This window comes from Pseudophryne corroboree, chromosome 4 (genome assembly GCF_028390025.1).
Source record: "Pseudophryne corroboree isolate aPseCor3 chromosome 4, aPseCor3.hap2, whole genome shotgun sequence".
Classification (NCBI taxonomy): Eukaryota; Metazoa; Chordata; class Amphibia; order Anura; family Myobatrachidae; genus Pseudophryne; species Pseudophryne corroboree.
Window position 1 is genome coordinate 440,464,885 of NC_086447.1, and position 27,091 is coordinate 440,491,975.

The following is a 27,091-nucleotide window of genomic DNA, read 5'->3' on the forward strand; positions in this document are numbered from 1 at the left end:
AGAGCAATGGACTACTGTACCGTACTGCTATATATATACTGGTGGTCAGCAAAATTCTGCACTGTACTCCGACTATATACTGCGCACAACTAAAATGCAGCACAGGTATGGATGGAGAGTATACTTGACGACACTGAGGTAGAGCAATGGACTACTGTATCGTACTGCTATATATATATACTGGTGGTCAGCAAAATTCTGCAATGTCCTCCTACTATATACTGCGCACAACTTTAATGCAGCACAGGTATGGAAGGATAGTATACTTGACGACACAGAGGTAGAGCAATGGACTACTGTACCGTACTGCTATATATATATATATATATATATATATATATATACTGGTGGTCACCAAAATTCTGCACTGTCCCACTATATACTGCCCATAACTAAAATGCAGCACAGGTATGGATGGATAGTGTACTTGATGACACAGAGGTAGAGCAATGGACTACTGTACCATACTGCTATATATATACTGGAGGTCAGCAAAATTCTGCACTGTCCTCCTACTATATACTGCGCACAACTAAAATGCAGCACAGGTATGGATGGATAGTATACTTGACAACACAGAGGTAGAGCATTGGACTACTGTACCGAACTGCTATATCTATACTGGTGGTCAGCAAAATTCTGCACTGTCCTCCTACTATATACTGCGCACAACTACAATGCAGCACAGGTATGGATGGATAGTATACTTGACAACACAGAGGTAGAGCATTGGACTACTGTACCATACTGCTATATATATACTGGAGGTCAGCAAAATTCTGCACTGTCCTCCTACTATATACTGCGTACAACTAAAATGCAGCACAGGTATGGATGGATAGTATACTTGACGACACAGAGGTAGAGCAATGGACTACTGTACAGTACTGCTATATCTATACTGGTGGTCAGCAAAATTCTGCACTGTCCTCCTACTATATACTGCGCACAACTACAATGCAGCACAGGTATGGATGGATAGTATACTTGACAACACAGAGGTAGAGCATTGGACTACTGTACCGAACTGCTATATATATATACTGGTGGTCAGCAAAATTCTGCACTGTCCCACTATATACTGCGCACAACTAAAATGCAGCACAGGTATGGATGGATAGTGTACTTGACGACACAGGGGTAGAGCAATGGACTACTGTACCGTACTGCTATATATATATATATATATATATATATATATATATACTGGTGGTCAGCAAAATTCTGCACTGTCCCACTATATACTGCGCACAACTAAAATGCAGCACAGGTATGGATGGATAGTATACTTGATGACACAGAGGTAGAGCAATGGACTACTGTACCGTACTGCTATATATATACTGGTGGTCAGCAAAATTCTGCACTGTACTCCGACTATATACTGCGCACAACTAAAATGCAGCACAGGTATGGATGGATAGTATACTTGACGACACTGAGGTAGAGCAATGGACTACTGTATCGTACTGCTATATATTTATACTGGTGGTCAGCAAAATTCTGCACTGTCCTCCTACTATATACTGCGCACAACTACAATGCAGCACAGGTATGGATGGATAGTATACTTGACGACACAGAGGTAGAGCAATGAACTAGTGTACCGTACTGCTATATATATACTGGTGGTCAGCAAAATTCTGCACTGTTCTCCTACTATATGCTGCGCACAACTAAAATGCAGCACAGGTATGGATGGATAGTATACTTGATGACACAGAGGTAGAGCAATGGACTACTGTACCGTACTGCTATATATATACTGGTGGTCAGCAGAATTCTGCACTGTCCTCCTTCTATATACTGCGCACAACTACAATGCAGCACAGGTATGGATGGATAGTATACTTGATGACACAGAGGTGGAGCAATGGACTACTGTACCGTACTGCTATATATATACTGGTGGTCAGCAAAATTCTGCACTGTCCTACTATATACTGCGCACAACTACAATAAAGCATAGGTATGGATGGATAGTATACTTGACGACACAGAGGTAGAGCAATGGACTACTGTACAGTACTGCTATATATATACTGGTGGTCAGCAAAATTCTGCACTGTCCTCCTACTATATACTGCGCACAACTAAAATGCAGCACAGGTATGGATGGATAGTATACTTGATGACACAGCGGTGGAGCAGTGGACTACTGTACCGTACTGCTATATATATATACTGGTGGTCAGCAAAATTCTGCACTGTCCTCCTACTATATACTGCGCACAACTACAATGCAGCACAGGTATGGATGGATAGTATACTTGACAACACAGAGGTAGAGCATTGGACTACTGTACCGAACTGCTATATATATATACTGGTGGTCAGCAAAATTCTGCACTGTCCCACTATATACTGCGCACAACTAAAATGCAGCACAGGTATGGATGGATAGTGTACTTGACGACACAGGGGTAGAGCAATGGACTACTGTACCGTACTGCTATATATATATATATATATATATACTGGTGGTCAGCAAAATTCTGCACTGTCCCACTATATACTGCGCACAACTAAAATGCAGCACAGGTATGGATGGATAGTATACTTGATGACACAGAGGTAGAGCAATGGACTACTGTACCGTACTGCTATATATATACTGGTGGTCAGCAAAATTCTGCACTGTACTCCGACTATATACTGCGCACAACTAAAATGCAGCACAGGTGTGGATGGATAGTATACTTGACGACACTGAGGTAGAGCAATGGACTACTGTATCGTACTGCTATATATTTATGCTGGTGGTCAGCAAAATTCTGCACTGTCCTCCTACTATATACTGCGCACAACTACAATGCAGCACAGGTATGGATGGATAGTATACTTGACGACACAGAGGTAGAGCAATGAACTACTGTACCGTACTGCTATATATATACTGGTGGTCAGCAAAATTCTGCACTGTTCTCCTACTATATGCTGCGCACAACTAAAATGCAGCACAGGTATGGATGGATAGTATACTTGATGACACAGAGGTAGAGCAATGGACTACTGTACCGTACTGCTATATATATACTGGTGGTCAGCAGAATTCTGCACTGTCCTCCTTCTATATACTGCGCACAACTACAATGCAGCACAGGTATGGATGGATAGTATACTTGACGACACAGAGGTGGAGCAATGGACTAATGTACCGTACTGCTATATATATACTGGTGGTCAGCAAAATTCTGCACTGTCCTACTATATACTGCGCACAACTACAATAAAGCATAGGTATGGATGGATAGTATACTTGACGACACAGAGGTAGAGCAATGGACTACTGTACAGTACTGCTATATATATACTGGTGGTCAGCAAAATTCTGCACTGTCCTCCTACTATATACTGCGCACAACTAAAATGCAGCACAGGTATGGATGGATAGTATACTTGACAACACAGAGGTAGAGCAATTGACTACTGTACCATACTGCTATATATATACTGGTGGTCAGCAAAACTCTGCACTGTCCTACTATATACTGCGCACAACTACAATAAAGCATAGGTATGGATGGATAGTATACTTGACAACACAGAGGTAGAGCAATGGACTACTCTATCGTACTGCTATATATATACTGGTGGTCAGCAAAATTCTGCACTGTCCTCCTACTATATACTGCGCACAACTACAATGCAGCACAGGTATGGATGGATAGTATACTTGACGACACAGAGGTAGAGCAATTGACTACTGTACCATACTGCTATATATATACTGGTGGTCAGCACAATTCTGCACTGTCCTCCAACTATATACTGCGCACAACTAAAATGCAGCACAGGTATGGATGGATAGTATACTTGATGACACAGAGGTAGAGCAATGGACTACTGTACCGTACTGCTATATATATATATATACTGGTGGTCAGCAAAATTCTGCACTGTCCTCCTACTATATACTGCGCACAACTAAAATGCAGCACAGGTATGGATGGATAGTATACTTGATGACACAGAGGTAGAGCAATTGACTACTGTACCATACTGCTATATATATACTGGTGGTCAGCAAAATTCTGCACTGTCCTCCTACTATATACTGCGCACAACTACAATGCAGCACAGGTATGGATGGATAGTATACTTGATGACACAGAGATAGAGCAATGGACTACTGTACCGTACTGCTATATATATATATATACTGGTGGTCAGCAAAATTCTGCACTGTCCTCCTACTATATACTGCGCACAACTAAAATGCAGCACAGGTATGGATGGATAGTATACTTGATGACACAGAGGTAGAGCAATGGACAACTGTACCGTACTGCTATATATATACTCGTGGTCAGCAAAATTCTGCACTGTCCTCCTACTATATACTGCGCACAACTAAAATGCAGCACAGGTATGGATGGATAGTGTACTTGACGACACAGAGGTAGAGCAATGGACTACTGTACTTTACTGCTATATATATACTGGTGGTCAGCAAAATTCAGCACTGTCCTCCTACTATATACTGCGCACAACTAAAATGCAGCACAGGTATGGATGGATAGTATACTTGACGACACAGAGGTAGAGCAATGGACTACTGTACCGTACTGCTATATATATACTGGTGGTCAGCAAAATTCTGCACTGTACTCCGACTATATACTGCGCACAACTAAAATTCAGCACAGGTATGGATGGAGAGTATACTTGACGACACTGAGGTAGAGCAATGGACTACTGTATCGTACTGCTATATATATATACTGGTGGTCAGCAAAATTCTGCACTGTCCTCCTACTATATACTGCACACAACTTTAATGCAGCATAGGTATGGAAGGATAGTATACTTGACGACACTGAGGTAGAGCAATGGACTACTGTACCGTACTGCTATATATATATATATATATATATATATATATATATATATACTGGTGGTCAGCAAAATTCTGCACTGTCCCACTATATACTGCGCATAACTAAAATGCAGCACAGGTATGGATGGATAGTGTACTTGATGACACAGAGGTAGAGCAATGGACTACTGTACCATACTGCTATATATATACTGGTGGTCAGCAAAATTCTGCACTGTCCTCCTACTATATACTGCGCACAACGAAAATGCAGCACAGGTATGGATGAATAGTATACTTGACGACACAGAGGTAGAGCAATGGACTACTGTACAGTACTGCTATATCTATACTGGTGGTCAGCAAAATTCTGCACTGTCCTCCTACTATATACTGCGCACAACTACAATGCAGCACAGGTATGGATGGATAGTATACTTGACGACACAGAGGTAGAGCAATGAACTACTGTACCGTACTGCTATATATATACTGGTGGTCAGCAAAGTTCTGCACTGTCCTCCTACTATATGCTGCGCACAACTAAAATGCAGCACAGGTATGGATGGATAGTATACTTGATGACACAGAGGTAGAGCAATGGACTACTGTACCCTACTGCTATATATATACTGGTGGTCAGCAAAATTCTGCACTGTCCTCCTACTATAAACTGCGCACAACTACAATGCAGCACAGGTATGAATGGATAGTATACTTGACAACACAGAGGTAGAGCATTGGATTACTGTACCGTACTGCTATATATATATATACTGGTGGTCAGCAAAATTCTGCACTGTCCCACTATATACTGCGCACAACTAAAATGCAGCACAGGTATGGATGGATAGTGTACTTGACGACACAGGGGTAGAGCAATGGACTACTGTACCGTACTGCTATATATATATACTGGTGGTCAGCAAAATTCTGCACTGTCCCACTATATACTGCGCACAACTAAAATGCAGCACAGGTATGGATGGATAGTATACTTGATGACACAGAGGTAGAGCAATGGACAACTGTACCGTACTGCTATATATATACTGGTGGTCAGCAAAATTCTGCACTGTACTCCGACTATATACTGCGCACAACTAAAATGCAGCACAGGTATGGATGGATAGTATACTTGACGACACTGAGGTAGAGCAATGGACTACTGTATCGTACTGCTATATATATATACTGGTGGTCAGCAAAATTCTGCACTGTCCTCCTACTATATACTGCGCACAACTACAATGCAGCACAGGTATGGATGGATAGTATACTTGACGACAAAGAGGTAGAGCAATGAACTACTGTACCGTACTGCTATATATATATACTGGTGGTCCGCAAAATTCTGCACTGTACTCCTACTATATGCTGCGCACAACTAAAATGCAGCACAGGTATGGATGGATAGTTTACTTGATGACACAGAGGTAGAGCAATGGACTACTGTACCGTACTGCTATGTATATACTGGTGGTCAGCAAAATTCTGCACTGTCCTCCTACTATATACTGCGCACAACTACAATGCAGCACAGGTATGAATGGATAGTATACTTGACAACACAGAGGTAGAGCATTGGACTACTGTACCATACTGCTATATATATACTGGTGGTCAGCAAAATTCTGTACTGTCCTCCTACTATATACTGCGCACAACTAAAATGCAGCACAGGTAAGGATGGATAGTATACTTGATGACACAGAGGTAGAGCAATGGAATACTGTACTGTACTGCTATATATATACTGGTGGTCAGCAAAATTCTGCACTGTCCTCCTACTATATACTGCGCACAACTACAATGCAGCACAGGTATGGATGGATAGTATACTTGATGACAGAGGTAGAGCAATGGACTACTGTACCGTACTGCTATATATATACTGGTGGTCAGCAAAATTCTGCAATGTCCTCCTACTATATACTGCGCATAACTAAAATTCAGCACAGGTATGGATGGATAGTATACTTGACGACACAGAGGTAGAGCAATGGACTACTGTATCCAGTGGCGTCACAAGGCGGGTGCGGGGGGTGCGGCCCGCACCCGGGTGTGACACCTGGAGGGGGTGACACCAAATGTCAGCTCCTCCGCAGTGACAGGAGCCAGGTGCTGCAGTGTGAAATTCCGTTACAGCACCCGGCTCCTGTCATAGCAGAGGAGCCGACAGCACACTGAGACCGTCTCTGGGGGAAGCCCAGCATCTCCGGAGATGCTGGGCACGCCCCCAGAGTGACGATCCCGGTATCCCCGCGAAGCCACGCCCCCTAGCTGTAAGGCCACGCCCTTTTTTTTGCCGCGATCGCGGCAGTACATCAGGGGTGCGCACCGGGTGTCACCACACCTGGTGACGCCTCTGACTGTATCGTACTGCTATATATATACTGGTGGTCAGCAGAATTCTGCACTGTCCTCCTTCTATATACTGCGCACAACTACAATGCAGCACAGGTATGGATGGATAGTATACTTGACGACACAGAGGTGGAGCAATGGACTACTGTACCGTACTGCTATATATATATATACTGGTGGTCAGCAAAATTCTGCACTGTCCTACTATATACTGCGCACAACTACAATACAGCACAGGTATGGATGGATAGTATACTTGACGACACAGAGGTAGAGCATTGGACTACTATACAGTACTGCTATATATATACTGGTGGTCAGCAAAATTCTGCACTGTCCTCCTACTATATACTGTGCACAACTAAAATGCAGCACAGGTATGGATGGATAGTATACTTGAGGAAACAGAGGTAGAGCAATGGACTACTGTACCGTACTGCTATATATATATACTGGTGGTCAGCAAAATTCTGCACTGTCCTCCTACTATATACTGCGCACAACTACAATGCAGCACAGGTATGGATGGATAGTATACTTGACAACACAGAGGTAGAGCATTGGACTATTGTACCGTACTGCTATATATATACTGGTGGTCAGCAAAATTCTGCACTGTCCTCCTACTATATACTGCGCACAACTAAAATGCAGCACAGGTATGGATGGATAGTATACTTGATGACACAGAGGTAGAGCAATGGACTACTGTACTGTACTGCTGTATATATACTGGTGGTCAGCAAAATTCTGCACTGTCCTCCTACTATATACTGCGCACAACTAAAATGCAGCACAGGTATGGATGGATAGTATACTTGACGAAATAGAGGTAGAGCAATGAACTACTGTACCGTACTGCTATATATATACTGGTGGTCAGCAAAATTCTGCACTGTCCTCCTACTATATGCTGCGCACAACTAAAATGCAGCACAGGTATGGATAGATAGTATACTTGATGACACAGAGGTAGAGCAATGGACTACTGTACCGTACTGCTATATATATACTGGTGGTCAGCAAAATTTTGCAATGTCCTCCTACTATATACTGCGCACAACTAAAATTCAGCACAGGTATGGATGGATAGTATACTTGACGACACAGAGGTAGAGCAATGGACTACTGTATCGTACTGCTATATACATACTGGTGGTCAGCAGAATTCTGCACTGTCCTCCTTCTATATACTGCGCACAACTACAATGCAGCACAGGTATGGATGGATAGTATACTTGACGACACAGAGGTGGAGCAATGGACTACTGTACCGTACTGCTATATATATACTGGTGGTCAGCAAAATTCTGCACTGTCCTACTATATACTGCGCACAACTACAATAAAGCACAGGTATGGATGGATAGTATACTTGACGACACAGAGGTAGAGCAATGGACTACTGTACCGTACTGCTATATATATATACTGGTGGTCCGCAAAATTCTGCACTGTCCTCCTACTATACACTGCGCACAACTAAAATGCAGCACAGGTATGGATGGATAGTATACTTGATGACACAGCGGTGGAGCAGTGGACTACTGTACCGTTCTGCTATATATATACTGGTGGTCAGCAAAATTCTGCACTGTCCTTCTACTATATACTGCGCACAACTACAATGCAGCACAGGTATGGATGGAGAGTATACTTGACAACACAGAGGTAGAGCAATGGACTACTGTATCGTACTGCTATATATATACTGGTGGTCAGCAAAATTCTGCACTGTCCAACTATATACTGCGCACAACTAAAATGCAGCACAGGTATGGATGGATAGTATACTTGACGACACAGAGGTAGAGCAGTTGACTACTGTACCATATTGCTATATATATACTGGTGGTCAGCACAATTCTGCACTGTCCTCCTACTATATACTGCGCACAACTACAGTGCAGCACAGGTATGGATGGATAGTATACTTGATGACACAGAGGTAGAGCAATGGACTACTGTACCGTACTGCTATAAATATATATACTGGTGGTCAGCAAAATTCTGCACTGTCCTCCTACTATATACTGCGCACAACTAAAATGCAGCACAGGTATGGATGGATAGTATACTTGACAACACAGAGGTAGAGCAATGGACTACTATACAGTACTGCTATATAAATACTGGTGGTCAGCAAAATTCTGCACTGTCCTCCTACTATATACTGTGCACAACTAAAATGCAGCACAGGTATGGATGGATAGTATACTTGAGGAAACAGAGGTAGAGCAATGGACTACTGTACCGTACTGCTATATATATATACTGGTGGTCAGCAAAATTCTGCACTGTCCTCCTACTATATACTGCGCACAACTACAATGCAGCACAGGTATGGATGGATAGTATACTTGACAACACAGAGGTAGAGCATTGGACTACTGTACCGTACTGCTATATATATACTGGTGGTCAGCAAAATTCTGCACTGTCCTCCTACTATATACTGCGCACAACTACAATGCAGCACAGGTATGGATGGAGAGTATACTTGACAACACAGAGGTAGAGCAATGGACTACTGTATCGTACTGCTATATATATACTGGTGGTCAGCAAAATTCTGCACTGTCCTACTATATACTGCGCACAACTAAAATGCAGCACAGGTATGGATGGATAGTATACTTGACGACACTGAGGTAGAGCAATGGACTACTGTATCGTACTGCTATATATATATATACTGGTGGTCAGCAAAATTCTGCACTGTCCTCCTACTATATACTGCGCACAACTAAAATGCAGCACAGGTATGGATGGATAGTATACTTGACGACACAGAGGTAGAGCAATGAACTACTGTACCGTACTGCTATATATATATACTGGTGGTCCGCAAAATTCTGCACTGTCCTCCTACTATATGCTGCGCACAACTAAAATGCAGCACAGGTATGGATGGATAGTATACTTGATGACACAGAGGTAGAGCAATGGACTACTGTACCGTACTGCTATGTATATACTGGTGGTCAGCAAAATTCTGCACTGTCCTCCTACTATATACTGCGCACAACTACAATGCAGCACAGGTATGAATGGATAGTATACTTGACAACACAGAGGTAGAGCATTGGACTACTGTACCGTACTGCTATATATATACTGGTGGTCAGCAAAATTCTGTACTGTCCTCCTACTATATACTGCGCACAACTAAAATGCAGCACAGGTATGGATGGATAGTATACTTGATGACACAGAGGTAGAGCAATGGAATACTGTACTGTACTGCTATATATATACTGGTGGTCAGCAAAATTCTGCACTGTCCTCCTACTATATACTGCGCACAACTACAATGCAGCACAGGTATGGATGGATAGTATACTTGATGACAGAGGTAGAGCAATGGACTACTGTACCGTACTGCTATATATATACTGGTGGTCAGCAAAATTCTGCAATGTCCTCCTACTATATACTGCGCATAACTAAAATTCAGCACAGGTATGGATGGATAGTATACTTGACGACACAGAGGTAGAGCAATGGACTACTGTATCGTACTGCTATATATATACTGGTGGTCAGCAGAATTCTGCACTGTCCTCCTATATACTGCGCACAACTACAATGCAGCACAGGTATGGATGGATAGTATACTTGACGACACAGAGGTGGAGCAATGGACTACTGTACCGTACTGCTATATATATATACTGGTGGTCAGCAAAATTCTGCACTGTCCTACTATATACTGCGCACAACTACAATACAGCACAGGTATGGATGGATAGTATACTTGACGACACAGAGGTAGAGCAATGGACTACTATACAGTACTGCTATATATATACTGGTGGTCAGCAAAATTCTGCACTGTCCTCCTACTATATACTGTGCACAACTAAAATGCAGCACAGGTATGGATGGATAGTATACTTGAGGAAACAGAGGTAGAGCAATGGACTACTGTACCGTACTGCTATATATATATACTGGTGGTCAGCAAAATTCTGCACTGTCCTCCTACTATATACTGTGCACAACTACAATGCAGCACAGGTATGGATGGATAGTATACTTGACAACACAGAGGTAGAGCATTGGACTATTGTACCGTACTGCTATATATATACTGGTGGTCAGCAAAATTCTGCACTGTCCTCCTACTATATACTGCGCACAACTAAAATGCAGCACAGGTATGGATGGATAGTATACTTGACGACACAGAGGTAGAGCAATGGACTACTATACAGTACTGCTATATATATACTGGTGGTCAGCAAAATTCTGCACTGTCCTCCTACTATATACTGTGCACAACTAAAATGCAGCACAGGTATGGATGGATAGTATACTTGAGGAAACAGAGGTAGAGCAATGGACTACTGTATCGTACTGCTATATATATACTGGTGGTCAGCAAAATTCTGCACTGTCCAACTATATACTGCGCACAACTAAAATGCAGCACAGGTATGGATGGATAGTATACTTGACGACACAGAGGTAGAGCAGTTGACTACTGTACCATATTGCTATATATATACTGGTGGTCAGCACAATTCTGCACTGTCCTCCTACTATATACTGCGCACAACTACAGTGCAGCACAGGTATGGATGGATAGTATACTTGATGACACAGAGGTAGAGCAATGGACTACTGTACCGTACTGCTATAAATATATATACTGGTGGTCAGCAAAATTCTGCACTGTCCTCCTACTATATACTGCGCACAACTAAAATGCAGCACAGGTATGGATGGATAGTATACTTGACAACACAGAGGTAGAGCAATGGACTACTATACAGTACTGCTATATAAATACTGGTGGTCAGCAAAATTCTGCACTGTCCTCCTACTATATACTGTGCACAACTAAAATGCAGCACAGGTATGGATGGATAGTATACTTGAGGAAACAGAGATAGAGCAATGGACTACTGTACCGTACTGCTATATATATATACTGGTGGTCAGCAAAATTCTGCACTGTCCTCCTACTATATACTGCGCACAACTACAATGCAGCACAGGTATGGATGGATAGTATACTTGACAACACAGAGGTAGAGCATTGGACTACTGTACCGTACTGCTATATATATACTGGTGGTCAGCAAAATTCTGCACTGTCCTCCTACTATATACTGCGCACAACTACAATGCAGCACAGGTATGGATGGATAGTATACTTGACGACACAGAGGTAGAGCAGTTGACTACTGTACCATACTGCTATATATATACTGGTGGTCAGCACAATTCTGCACTGTCCTCCTACTATATACTGCGCACAACTAATATGCAGCACAGGTATGGATGGATAGTATACTTGATGACACAGAGGTAGAGCAATGGACTACTGTACCGTACTGCTATATATATATATATACTGGTGGTCAGCAAAATTCTACACTGTCCTCCTACTATATACTGCGCACAACTAAAATGCAGCACAGGTATGGATGGATAGTATACTTGACGACACAGAGGTAGAGCAATGGACTACTGTACCGTACTGCTATATATATACTTGTGGTCAGCAAAATTCTGCACTGTCCTCCTACTATATACTGCGCACAACTAAAATGCAGCACAGGTATGGATGGATAGTGTACTTGACGACACAGAGGTAGAGCAATGGACTACTGTACCATACTGCTATATATATACTGGTGGTCAGCAAAATTCTGCACTGTCCTCCTACTATATACTGCGCACAACTAAAATGCAGCACAGGTATGGATGGATAGTATACTTGACGACACAGAGGTAGAGCAATGGACTACTGTATCGTACTGCTATATTTATATACTGGTGGTCAGCAAAATTCTGCACTGTACTCCGACTATATTCTGCGCACAACTAAAATGCAGCACAGGTATGGATGGATAGTATACTTGACGACACTGAGGTAGAGCAATGGACTACTGTATCGTACTGCTATATTTATATACTGGTGGTCAGCAAAATTCTGCACTATCCTCCTACTATATACTGCGCACAACTTTAATGCAGCTCAGGTATGGAAGGATAGTATACTTGACAACACAGAGGTAGAGCAATGGACTACTGTACCGTACTGCTATATATATATATATATATATATATATATATACTGGTGGTCAGCAAAATTCTGCACTGTCCCACTATATACTGCGCACAACTAAAATGCAGCACAGGTATGGATGGATAGTGTGCTTGATGACACAGAGGTAGAGCAATGGACTACTGTACAGTGCTGCTATATATATACTGGTGGTCAGCAAAATTCTGCACTGTCCTCCTACTATATACTGCGCACAACTACAATGCAGCACAGGTATGGATAGATAGTATACATGACAACACAGAGGTAGAGCATTGGACTACTGTACCGTACTGCTATATATATATACTGGTGGTCAGCAAAATTCTGCACTGTCCCACTATATACTGCACACAACTAAAATGCAGCACAGGTATGGATGGATAGTGTACTTGACGACACAGGGGTAGAGCAATGGACTACTGTACCGTACTGCTATATATATATACTGGTGGTCAGCAAAATTCTGCACTGTCCCACTATATACTGCGCACAACTAAAATGCAGCACAGGTATGGATGGATAGTATGCTTGATGACACAGAGGTAGAGCAATGGACTACTGTACCGTACTGCTATATATATACTGGTGGTCAGCAAAATTCTGCACTGTACTCCGACTATATACTGCGCACAACTAAAATGCAGCACAGGTATGGATGGATAGTATACTTGACGACACTGAGGTAGAGCAATGGACTACTGTATCGTACTGCTATATATATATACTGGTGGTCAGCAAAATTCTGCACTGTCCTCCTACTATATACTGCGCACAACTTTAATGCAGCACAGGTATGGAAGGATAGTATACTTGATGACACAGAGGTAGAGCAATGGACTACTGTACCGTACTGCTGTATATATATATATACTGGTGGTCAGCAAAATTCTGCACTGTCCCACTATATACTGCGCACAACTAAAATGCAGCACAGGTATGGATGGATAGTGTACTTGATGACACAGAGGTAGAGCAATGGACTACTGTACAGTACTGCTATATATATACTGGTGGTCAGCAAAATTCTGCACTGTCCTCCTACTATATACTGCGCACAACTACAATGCAGCACAGGTATGGATGGATAGTATACTTGACAACACAGAGGTAGAGCATTGGACTACTTTACCGTACTGCTATATATATATATATATATATACTGGTGGTCAGCAAAATTCTGCACTGTCCCACTATATATTGCGCACAACTAAAATGCAGCACAGGTATGGATGGATAGTGTACTTGACGACACAGGGGTAGAGCAATGGACTACTGTACCATACTGCTATATATATATACTGGTGGTCAGCAAAATTCTGCACTGTCCCACTATATACTGCGCACAACTAAAATGCAGCACAGGTATGGATGGATAGTATACTTGATGACACAGAGGTAGAGCAATGGACTACTGTACCGTACTGCTATATATATACTGGTGGTCAGCAAAATTCTGCATTGTCCTCCTACTATTTACTGCGCACAACTAAAATTCAGCACAGGTATGGATGGATAGTATACTTGACGACACAGAGGTAGCGCAATGGACTACTGTATCGTACTGCTATATATATACTGGTGGTCAGCATAATTCTGCACTGTCCTCCTTCTATATACTGCGCACAACTACAATGCAGCACGGGTATGGATGGATAGTATATTTGACGACACAGAGGTGGAGCAATGGACTACTGTACCGTACTGCTATATATATACCGGTGGTCAGCAAAATTCTGCGCTGTCCTACTATATACTGCGCACAACTACAATACCGCACAGGTATGGATGGATAGTATACTTGACAACACAGAGGTAGAGCAATGGACTACTGTACCGTACTGCTATATATATACTGGTGGTCAGCAAAATTCAGCACTATCCTCCTACTATATACTGCGCACAACTAAAATGCAGCACAGGTATGGATGGATAGTATACTTGATGACACAGAGGTAGAGCAATGGACTACTGTACCGTACTGCTATATATATACTGGTGGTCAGCAAAATTCTGCACTGTCCTCCTACTATATACTGCGCACAACTACAATGCAGCACAGGTATGAATGGATAGTATACTTGACAACACAGAGGTAGAGCATTGGACTACTGTACCATACTGCTATATATATACTGGTGGTCAGCAAAATTCTGTACTGTCCTCCTACTATATACTGCGCACAACTAAAATTCAGCACAGGTATGGATGGATAGTATACTTGACGACACAGAGGTAGAGCAATGGACTACTGTATCGTACTGCTATATATATACTGGTGGTCAGCAGAATTCTGCACTGTCCTCCTTCTATATACTGCGCACAACTACAATGCAGCACAGGTATGGTTGGATAGTATACTTGACGACACAGAGGTGGAGCAATGGACTACTGTACCGTACTGCTATATATATACTGGTGGTCAGCAAAATTCTGCACTGTCCTACTATATACTGCGCACAACTACAATACAGCACAGGTATGGATGGATAGTATACTTGACGACACAGAGGTAGAGCAATGGACTACTATACAGTACTGCTATATATATACTGGTGGTCAGCAAAATTCTGCACTGTCCTCCTACTATATACTGTGCACAACTAAAATGCAGCACAGGTATGGATGGATAGTATACTTGAGGAAACAGAGGTAGAGCAATGGACTACTGTACCGTACTGCTATATATATATACTGGTGGTCAGCAAAATTCTGCACTGTCCTCCTACTATATACTGCGCACAACTAAAATGCAGCACAGGTATGGATGGATAGTATACTTGATGACACAGAGGTAGAGCAATGGACTACTGTACCGTACTGCTATATATATATACTGGTGGTCCGCAAAATTCTGCACTGTCCTCCTACTATACACTGCGCACAACTAAAATGCAGCACAGGTATGGATGGATAGTATACTTGATGACACAGCGGTGGAGCAGTGGACTACTGTACCGTTCTGCTATATATATACTGGTGGTCAGCAAAATTCTGCACTGTCCTCCTACTATATACTGCGCACAACTACAATGCAGCACAGGTATGGATGGAGAGTATACTTGACAACACAGAGGTAGAGCAATGGACTACTGTATCGTACTGCTATATATATACTGGTGGTCAGCAAAATTCTGCACTGTCCAACTATATACTGCGCACAACTAAAATGCAGCACAGGTATGGATGGATAGTATACTTGACGACACAGAGGTAGAGCAGTTGACTACTGTACCATATTGCTATATATATACTGGTGGTCAGCACAATTCTGCACTGTCCTCCTACTATATACTGCGCACAACTACAGTGCAGCACAGGTATGGATGGATAGTATACTTGATGACACAGAGGTAGAGCAATGGACTACTGTACCGTACTGCTATAAATATATATACTGGTGGTCAGCAAAATTCTGCACTGTCCTCCTACTATATACTGCGCACAACTAAAATGCAGCACAGGTATGGATGGATAGTATACTTGACAACACAGAGGTAGAGCAATGGACTACTATACAGTACTGCTATATAAATACTGGTGGTCAGCAAAATTCTGCACTGTCCTCCTACTATATACTGTGCACAACTAAAATGCAGCACAGGTATGGATGGATAGTATACTTGAGGAAACAGAGGTAGAGCAATGGACTACTGTACCGTACTGCTATATATATATACTGGTGGTCAGCAAAATTCTGCACTGTCCTCCTACTATATACTGCGCACAACTACAATGCAGCACAGGTATGGATGGATAGTATACTTGACAACACAGAGGTAGAGCATTGGACTACTGTACCGTACTGCTATATATATACTGGTGGTCAGCAAAATTCTGCACTGTCCTCCTACTATATACTGCGCACAACTACAATGCAGCACAGGTATGGATGGAGAGTATACTTGACAACACAGAGGTAGAGCAATGGACTACTGTATCGTACTGCTATATATATACTGGTGGTCAGCAAAATTCTGCACTGTCCTACTATATACTGCGCACAACTAAAATGCAGCACAGGTATGGATGGATAGTATACTTGACGACACTAAGGTAGAGCAATGGACTACTGTATCGTACTGCTATATATATATACTGGTGGTCAGCAAAATTCTGCACTGTCCTCCTACTATATACTGCGCACAACTAAAATGCAGCACAGGTATGGATGGATAGTATACTTGACGACACAGAGGTAGAGCAATGAACTACTGTACCGTACTGCTATATATATATACTGGTGGTCCGCAAAATTCTGCACTGTCCTCCTACTATATGCTGCGCACAACTAAAATGCAGCACAGGTATGGATGGATAGTATACTTGATGACACAGAGGTAGAGCAATGGACTACTGTACCGTACTGCTATGTATATACTGGTGGTCAGCAAAATTCTGCACTGTCCTCCTACTATATACTGCGCACAACTACAATGCAGCACAGGTATGAATGGATAGTATACTTGACAACACAGAGGTAGAGCATTGGACTACTGTACCGTACTGCTATATATATACTGGTGGTCAGCAAAATTCTGTACTGTCCTCCTACTATATACTGCGCACAACTAAAATGCAGCACAGGTATGGATGGATAGTATACTTGATGACACAGAGGTAGAGCAATGGAATACTGTACTGTACTGCTATATATATACTGGTGGTCAGCAAAATTCTGCACTGTCCTCCTACTATATACTGCGCACAACTACAATGCAGCACAGGTATGGATGGATAGTATGCTTGATGACAGAGGTAGAGCAATGGACTACTGTACCGTACTGCTATATATATACTTGTGGTCAGCAAAATTCTGCAATGTCCTCCTACTATATACTGCGCATAACTAAAATTCAGCACAGGTATGGATGGATAGTATACTTGACGACACAGAGGTAGAGCAATGGACTACTGTATCGTACTGCTATATATATACTGGTGGTCAGCAGAATTCTGCACTGTCCTCCTATATACTGCGCACAACTACAATGCAGCACAGGTATGGATGGATAGTATACTTGACGACACAGAGGTGGAGCAATGGACTACTGTACCGTACTGCTATATATATATACTGGTGGTCAGCAAAATTCTGCACTGTCCTACTATATACTGCGCACAACTACAATACAGCACAGGTATGGATGGATAGTATACTTGACGACACAGAGGTAGAGCAATGGACTACTATACAGTACTGCTATATATATACTGGTGGTCAGCAAAATTCTGCACTGTCCTCCTACTATATACTGTGCACAACTAAAATGCAGCACAGGTATGGATGGATAGTATACTTGAGGAAACAGAGGTAGAGCAATGGACTACTGTACCGTACTGCTATATATATATACTGGTGGTCAGCAAAATTCTGCACTGTCCTCCTACTATATACTGTGCACAACTACAATGCAGCACAGGTATGGATGGATAGTATACTTGACAACACAGAGGTAGAGCATTGGACTATTGTACCGTACTGCTATATATATACTGGTGGTCAGCAAAATTCTGCACTGTCCTCCTACTATATACTGCGCACAACTAAAATGCAGCACAGGTATGGATGGATAGTATACTTGACGACACAGAGGTAGAGCAATGGACTACTATACAGTACTGCTATATATATACTGGTGGTCAGCAAAATTCTGCACTGTCCTCCTACTATATACTGTGCACAACTAAAATGCAGCACAGGTATGGATGGATAGTATACTTGAGGAAACAGAGGTAGAGCAATGGACTACTGTATCGTACTGCTATATATATACTGGTGATCAGTAAAATTCTGCACTGTCCAACTATATACTGCGCACAACTAAAATGCAGCACAGGTATGGATGGATAGTATACTTGACGACACAGAGGTAGAGCAGTTGACTACTGTACCATATTGCTATATATATACTGGTGGTCAGCACAATTCTGCACTGTCCTCCTACTATATACTGCGCACAACTACAGTGCAGCACAGGTATGGATGGATAGTATACTTGATGACACAGAGGTAGAGCAATGGACTACTGTACCGTACTGCTATAAATATATATACTGGTGGTCAGCAAAATTCTGCACTGTCCTCCTACTATATACTGCGCACAACTAAAATGCAGCACAGGTATGGATGGATAGTATACTTGACAACACAGAGGTAGAGCAATGGACTACTATACAGTACTGCTATATAAATACTGGTGGTCAGCAAAATTCTGCACTGTCCTCCTACTATATACTGTGCACAACTAAAATGCAGCACAGGTATGGATGGATAGTATACTTGAGGAAACAGAGGTAGAGCAATGGACTACTGTACCGTACTGCTATATATATATACTGGTGGTCAGCAAAATTCTGCACTGTCCTCCTACTATATACTGCGCACAACTACAATGCAGCACAGGCATGGATGGATAGTATACTTGACAACACAGAGGTAGAGCATTGGACTACTGTACCGTACTGCTATATATATACTGGTGGTCAGCAAAATTCTGCACTGTCCTCCTACTATATACTGCGCACAACTACAATGCAGCACAGGTATGGATGGATAGTATACTTGACGACACAGAGGTAGAGCAGTTGACTACTGTACCATACTGCTATATATATACTGGTGGTCAGCACAATTCTGCACTGTCCTCCTACTATATACTGCGCACAACTAATATGCAGCACAGGTATGGATGGATAGTATACTTGATGACACAGAGGTAGAGCAATGGACTACTGTACCGTACTGCTATATATATATATATACTGGTGGTCAGCAAAATTCTACACTGTCCTCCTACTATATACTGCGCACAACTAAAATGCAGCACAGGTATGGATGGATAGTATACTTGACGACACAGAGGTAGAGCAATGGACTACTGTACCGTACTGCTATATATATACTTGTGGTCAGCAAAATTCTGCACTGTCCTCCTACTATATACTGCGCACAACTAAAATGCAGCACAGGTATGGATGGATAGTGTACTTGACGACAGAGAGGTAGAGCAATGGACTACTGTACCATACTGCTATATATATACTGGTGGTCAGCAAAATTCTGCACTGTCCTCCTACTATATACTGCGCACAACTAAAATGCAGCACAGGTATGGATGGATAGTATACTTGACGACACAGAGGTAGAGCAATGGACTACTGTACCGTACTGCTATATATATACTGGTGGTCAGCAAAATTCTGCACTGTACTCCGACTATATTCTGCGCACAACTAAAATGCAGCACAGGTATGGATGGATAGTATACTTGACGACACTGAGGTAGAGCAATGGACTACTGTATCGTACTGCTATATTTATATACTGGTGGTCAGCAAAATTCTGCACTGTCCTCCTACTATATACTGCGCACAACTTTAATGCAGCACAGGTATGGAAGGATAGTATACTTGACAACACAGAGGTAGAGCAATGGACTACTGTACCGTACTGCTATATATATATATATATATATATATACTGGTGGTCAGCAAAATTCTGCACTGTCCCACTATATACTGCGCACAACTAAAATGCAGCACAGGTATGGATGGATAGTGTGCTTGATGACACAGAGGTAGAGCAATGGACTACTGTACAGTGCTGCTATATATATACTGGTGGTCAGCAAAATTCTGCACTGTCCTCCTACTATATACTGCGCACAACTACAATGCAGCACAGGTATGGATAGATAGTATACATGACAACACAGAGGTAGAGCATTGGACTACTGTACCGTACTGCTATATATATATACTGGTGGTCAGCAAAATTCTGCACTGTCCCACTATATACTGCACACAACTAAAATGCAGCACAGGTATGGATGGATAGTGTACTTGACGACACAGGGGTAGAGCAATGGACTACTGTACCGTACTGCTATATATATATACTGGTGGTCAGCAAAATTCTGCACTGTCCCACTATATACTGCGCACAACTAAAATGCAGCACAGGTATGGATGGATAGTATGCTTGATGACACAGAGGTAGAGCAATGGACTACTGTACCGTACTGCTATATATATACTGGTGGTCAGCAAAATTCTGCACTGTACTCCGACTATATACTGCGCACAACTAAAATGCAGCACAGGTATGGATGGATAGTATACTTGACGACACTGAGGTAGAGCAATGGACTACTGTATCGTACTGCTATATATATATACTGGTGGTCAGCAAAATTCTGCACTGTCCTCCTACTATATACTGCGCACAACTTTAATGCAGCACAGGTATGGAAGGATAGTATACTTGATGACACAGAGGTAGAGCAATGGAATACTGTACCGTACTGCTGTATATATATATACTGGTGGTCAGCAAAATTCTGCACTGTCCCACTATATACTGCGCACAACTAAAATGCAGCACAGGTATGGATGGATAGTGTACTTGATGACACAGAGGTAGAGCAATGGACTACTGTACAGTACTGCTATATATATACTGGTGGTCAGCAAAATTCTGCACTGTCCTCCTACTATATACTGCGCACAACTACAATGCAGCACAGGTATGGATGGATAGTATACTTGACAACACAGAGGTAGAGCATTGGACTACTTTACCGTACTGCTATATATATATATATATATACTGGTGGTCAGCAAAATTCTGCACTGTCCCACTATATATTGCGCACAACTAAAATGCAGCACAGGTATGGATGGATAGTGTACTTGACGACACAGGGGTAGAGCAATGGACTACTGTACCATACTGCTATATATATATACTGGTGGTAAGCAAAATTCTGCACTGTCCCACTATATACTGCGCACAACTAAAATGCAGCACAGGTATGGATGGATAGTATACTTGATGACACAGAGGTAGAGCAATGGACTACTGTACCGTACTGCTATATATATACTGGTGGTCAGCAAAATTCTGCATTGTCCTCCTACTATTTACTGCGCACAACTAAAATTCAGCACAGGTATGGATGGATAGTATACTTGACGACACAGAGGTAGCGCAATGGACTACTGTATCGTACTGCTATATATATACTGGTGGTCAGCAGAATTCTGCACTGTCCTCCTTCTATATACTGCGCACAACTACAATGCAGCACGGGTATGGATGGATAGTATATTTGACGACACAGAGGTGGAGCAATGGACTACTGTACCGTACTGCTATATATATACCGGTGGTCAGCAAAATTCTGCGCTGTCCTACTATATACTGCGCACAACTACAATACCGCACAGGTATGGATGGATAGTATACTTGACAACACAGAGGTAGAGCAATGGACTACTGTACCGTACTGCTATATATATACTGGTGGTCAGCAAAATTCAGCACTATCCTCCTACTATATACTGCGCACAACTAAAATGCAGCACAGGTATGGATGGATAGTATACTTGATGACACAGAGGTAGAGCAATGGACTACTGTACCGTACTGCTATATATATACTGGTGGTCAGCAAAATTCTGCACTGTCCTCCTACTATATACTGCGCACAACTACAATGCAGCACAGGTATGAATGGATAGTATACTTGACAACACAGAGGTAGAGCATTGGACTACTGTACCATACTGCTATATATATACTGGTGGTCAGCAAAATTCTGTACTGTCCTCCTACTATATACTGCGCACAACTAAAATTCAGCACAGGTATGGATGGATAGTATACTTGACGACACAGAGGTAGAGCAATGGACTACTGTATCGTACTGCTATATATATACTGGTGGTCAGCAGAATTCTGCACTGTCCTCCTTCTATATACTGCGCACAACTACAATGCAGCACAGGTATGGTTGGATAGTATACTTGACGACACAGAGGTGGAGCAATGGACTACTGTACCGTACTGCTATATATATACTGGTGGTCAGCAAAATTCTGCACTGTCCTACTATATACTGCGCACAACTACAATACAGCACAGGTATGGATGGATAGTATACTTGACGACACAGAGGTAGAGCAATGGACTACTATACAGTACTGCTATATATATACTGGTGGTCAGCAAATTTCTGCACTGTCCTCCTACTATATACTGTGCACAACTAAAATGCAGCACAGGTATGGATGGATAGTATACTTGAGGAAACAGAGGTAGAGCAATGGACTACTGTACCGTACTGCTATATATATATACTGGTGGTCAGCAAAATTCTGCACTGTCCTCCTACTATATACTGCGCACAACTAAAATGCAGCACAGGTATGGATGGATAGTATACTTGATGACACAGAGGTAGAGCAATGGACTACTGTACTGTACTGCTGTATATATACTGGTGGTCAGCAAAATTCTGCACTGTCCTCCTACTATATACTGCGCACAACTAAAATGCAGCACATGTATGGATGGATAGTATACTTGACGACATAGAGGTAGAGCAATGAACTACTGTACCGTACTGATATATATACTGGTGGTCAGCAAAATTCTGCACTGTCCTCCTACTATATACTGCGCACAACTACAATGCAGCACAGGTATGGATGGATAGTATACATGACAACACAGAGGTAGAGCATTGGACTACTGTACCGTACTGCTATATATATATACTGGTGGTCAGCAAAATTCTGCACTGTCCCACTATATACTGCACACAACTAAAATGCAGCACAGGTATGGATGGATAGTGTACTTGACGACACAGGGGTAGAGCAATGGACTACTGTACCGTACTGCTATATATATATACTGGTGGTCAGCAAAATTCTGCACTGTCCCACTATATACTGCGCACAACTAAAATGCAGCACAGGTATGGATGGATAGTATACTTGATGACACAGAGGTAGAGCAATGGACTACTGTACCGTACTGCTATATATATACACTGGTGGTCAGCAAAATTCTGCACTGTCCTCCTACTATATACTGCGCACAACTAAAATGCAGCACAGGTATGGATGGATAGTATACTTGACGACACTGAGGTAGAGCAATGGACTACTGTATCGTACTGCTATATATATATACTGGTGGTCAGCAAAATTCTGCACTGTCCCACTATATACTGCGCACAACTAAAATGCAGCACAGGTATGGATGGATAGTATATTTGATGACACAGAGGTAGAGCAATGGACTACTGTACCGTACTGCTATATATATACTGGTGGTCAGCAAAATTCTGCACTGTACTCCGACTATATACTGCGCACAACTAAAATGCAGCACAGGTATGGATGGATAGTATACTTGACGACACTGAGGTAGAGCAATGGACTACTGTATCGTACTGCTATATATATATACTGGTGGTCAGCAAAATTCTGCACTGTCCTCCTACTATATACTGCGCACAACTTTAATGCAGCACAGGTATGGAAGGATAGTATACTTGACGACACAGAGGTAGAGCAATGGACTACTGTACCGTACTGCTATATATATATATATACTGGTGGTCAGCAAAATTCTGCACTGTCCCACTATATACTGCGCACAACTAAAATGCAGCACAGGTATGGATGGATAGTGTACTTGATGACACAGAGGTAGAGCAATGGACTACTGTACCATACTGCTATATACATACTGGTGGTCAGCAAAATTCTGCACTGTCCTCCTACTATATACTGTGCACAACTAAAATGCAGCACAGGTATGGATGGATAGTATACTTGACGACACAGAGGTAGAGCAATGGACTACTGTACAGTACTGCTATATATATACTGGTGGTCAGCAAAATTCTGCACTGTCCTCCTACTATATACTGCGCACAACTACAATGCAGCACAGGTATGGATGGATAGTATACTTGACAACACAGAGGTAGAGCATTGGACTACTTTACCGTACTGCTATATATATATACTGGTCGTCAGCAAAATTCTGCACTGTCCCACTATATACTGCGCACAACTAAAATGCAGCACAGGTATGGATGGATAGTGTACTTGACGACACAGGGGTAGAGCAATGGACTACTGTACTATACTGCTATATATATATACTGGTGGTCAGCAAAATTCTGCACTGTCCCACTATATACTGCGCACAACTAAAATGCAGCACAGGTATGGATGGATAGTATACTTGATGACACAGAGGTAGAGCAATGGACTACTGTACCGTACTGCTATATATATACTGGTGGTCAGCAAAATTCTGCATTGTCCTCCTACTATATACTGCGCACAACTAAAATTCAGCACAGGTATGGATGGATAGTATACTTGACGACACAGAGGTAGAGCAATGGACTACTGTATCGTACTGCTATATATATACTGGTGGTCAGCAGAATTCTGCACTGTCCTCCTTCTATATACTGCGCACAACTACAATGCAGCACGGGTATGGATGGATAGTATATTTGACGACACAGAGGTGGAGCAATGGACTACTGTACCGTACTGCTATATATATACTGGTGGTCTGCAAAATTCTGCGCTGTCCTACTATATACTGCGCACAACTACAATACCGCACAGGTATGCATGGATAGTATACTTGACGACACAGAGGTAGAGCAATGGACTACTGTACCGTACTGCTATATATATACTGGTGGTCAGCAAAATTCTGCACTGTCCTCCTACTATATACTGCGCACAACTAAAATGCAGCACAGGTATGGATGGATAGTATACTTGATGACACAGAGGTGGAGCAGTGGACTACTGTACAGTACTGCTATATATATACTGGTGTTTAGAAAAATTCTGCACTGTCCTCCTACTATATACTGCGCACAACTAAAATGCAGCACAGGTATGGATGGATAGTATATTTGACGACACAGAGGTAGAGCAATGGACTACTGTACAGTACTGCTATATATATACTGGTGGTCAGCAAAATTCTGCACTGTCCTCCTACTATATACTGCGCACAACTACAATGCAGCACAGGTATGGATGGATAGTATACATGACAACACAGAGGTAGAGCATTGGACTACTGTACCGTACTGCTATATATATATACTGGTGGTCAGCAAAATTCTGCACTGTCCCACTATATACTGCACACAACTAAAATGCAGCACAGGTATGGATGGATAGTGTACTTGACGACACAGGGGTAGAGCAATGGACTACTGTACCGTACTGCTATATATATATACTGGTGGTCAGCAAAATTCTGCACTGTCCCACTATATACTGCGCACAACTAAAATGCAGCACAGGTATGGATGGATAGTATACTTGATGACACAGAGGTAGAGCAATGGACTACTGTACCGTATTGCTATATATATACTGGTGGTCAGCAAAATTCTGCACTGTACTCCGACTATATACTGCGCACAACTAAAATGCAGCACAGGTATGGATGGATAGTATACTTGACGACACTGAGGTAGAGCAATGGACTACTGTATCGTACTGCTATATATATATACTGGTGGTCAGCAAAATTCTGCACTGTCCTCCTACTATATACTGTGCACAACTTTAATGCAGCACAGGTATGGAAGGATAGAATACTTGACGACACAGAGGTAGAGCAATGGACTACTGTACCGTACTGCTATATATATATATATATATACTGGAGGTCAGCAAAATTCTGCACTGTCCCACTATATACTGCGCACAACTAAAATGCAGCACAGGTATGGATGGATAGTGTACTTGATGACACAGAGGTAGAGCAATGGACTACTGTACCATACTGCTATATACATACTGGTGGTCAGCAAAATTCTGCACTGTCCTCCTACTATATACTGTGCACAACTAAAATGCAGCACAGGTATGGATGGATAGTATACTTGACAACACAGAGGTAGAGCATTGGACTACTTTACCGTACTGCTATATATATATACTGGTGGTCAGCAAAATTCTGCACTGTCTCACTATATACTGCGCACAACTAAAATGCA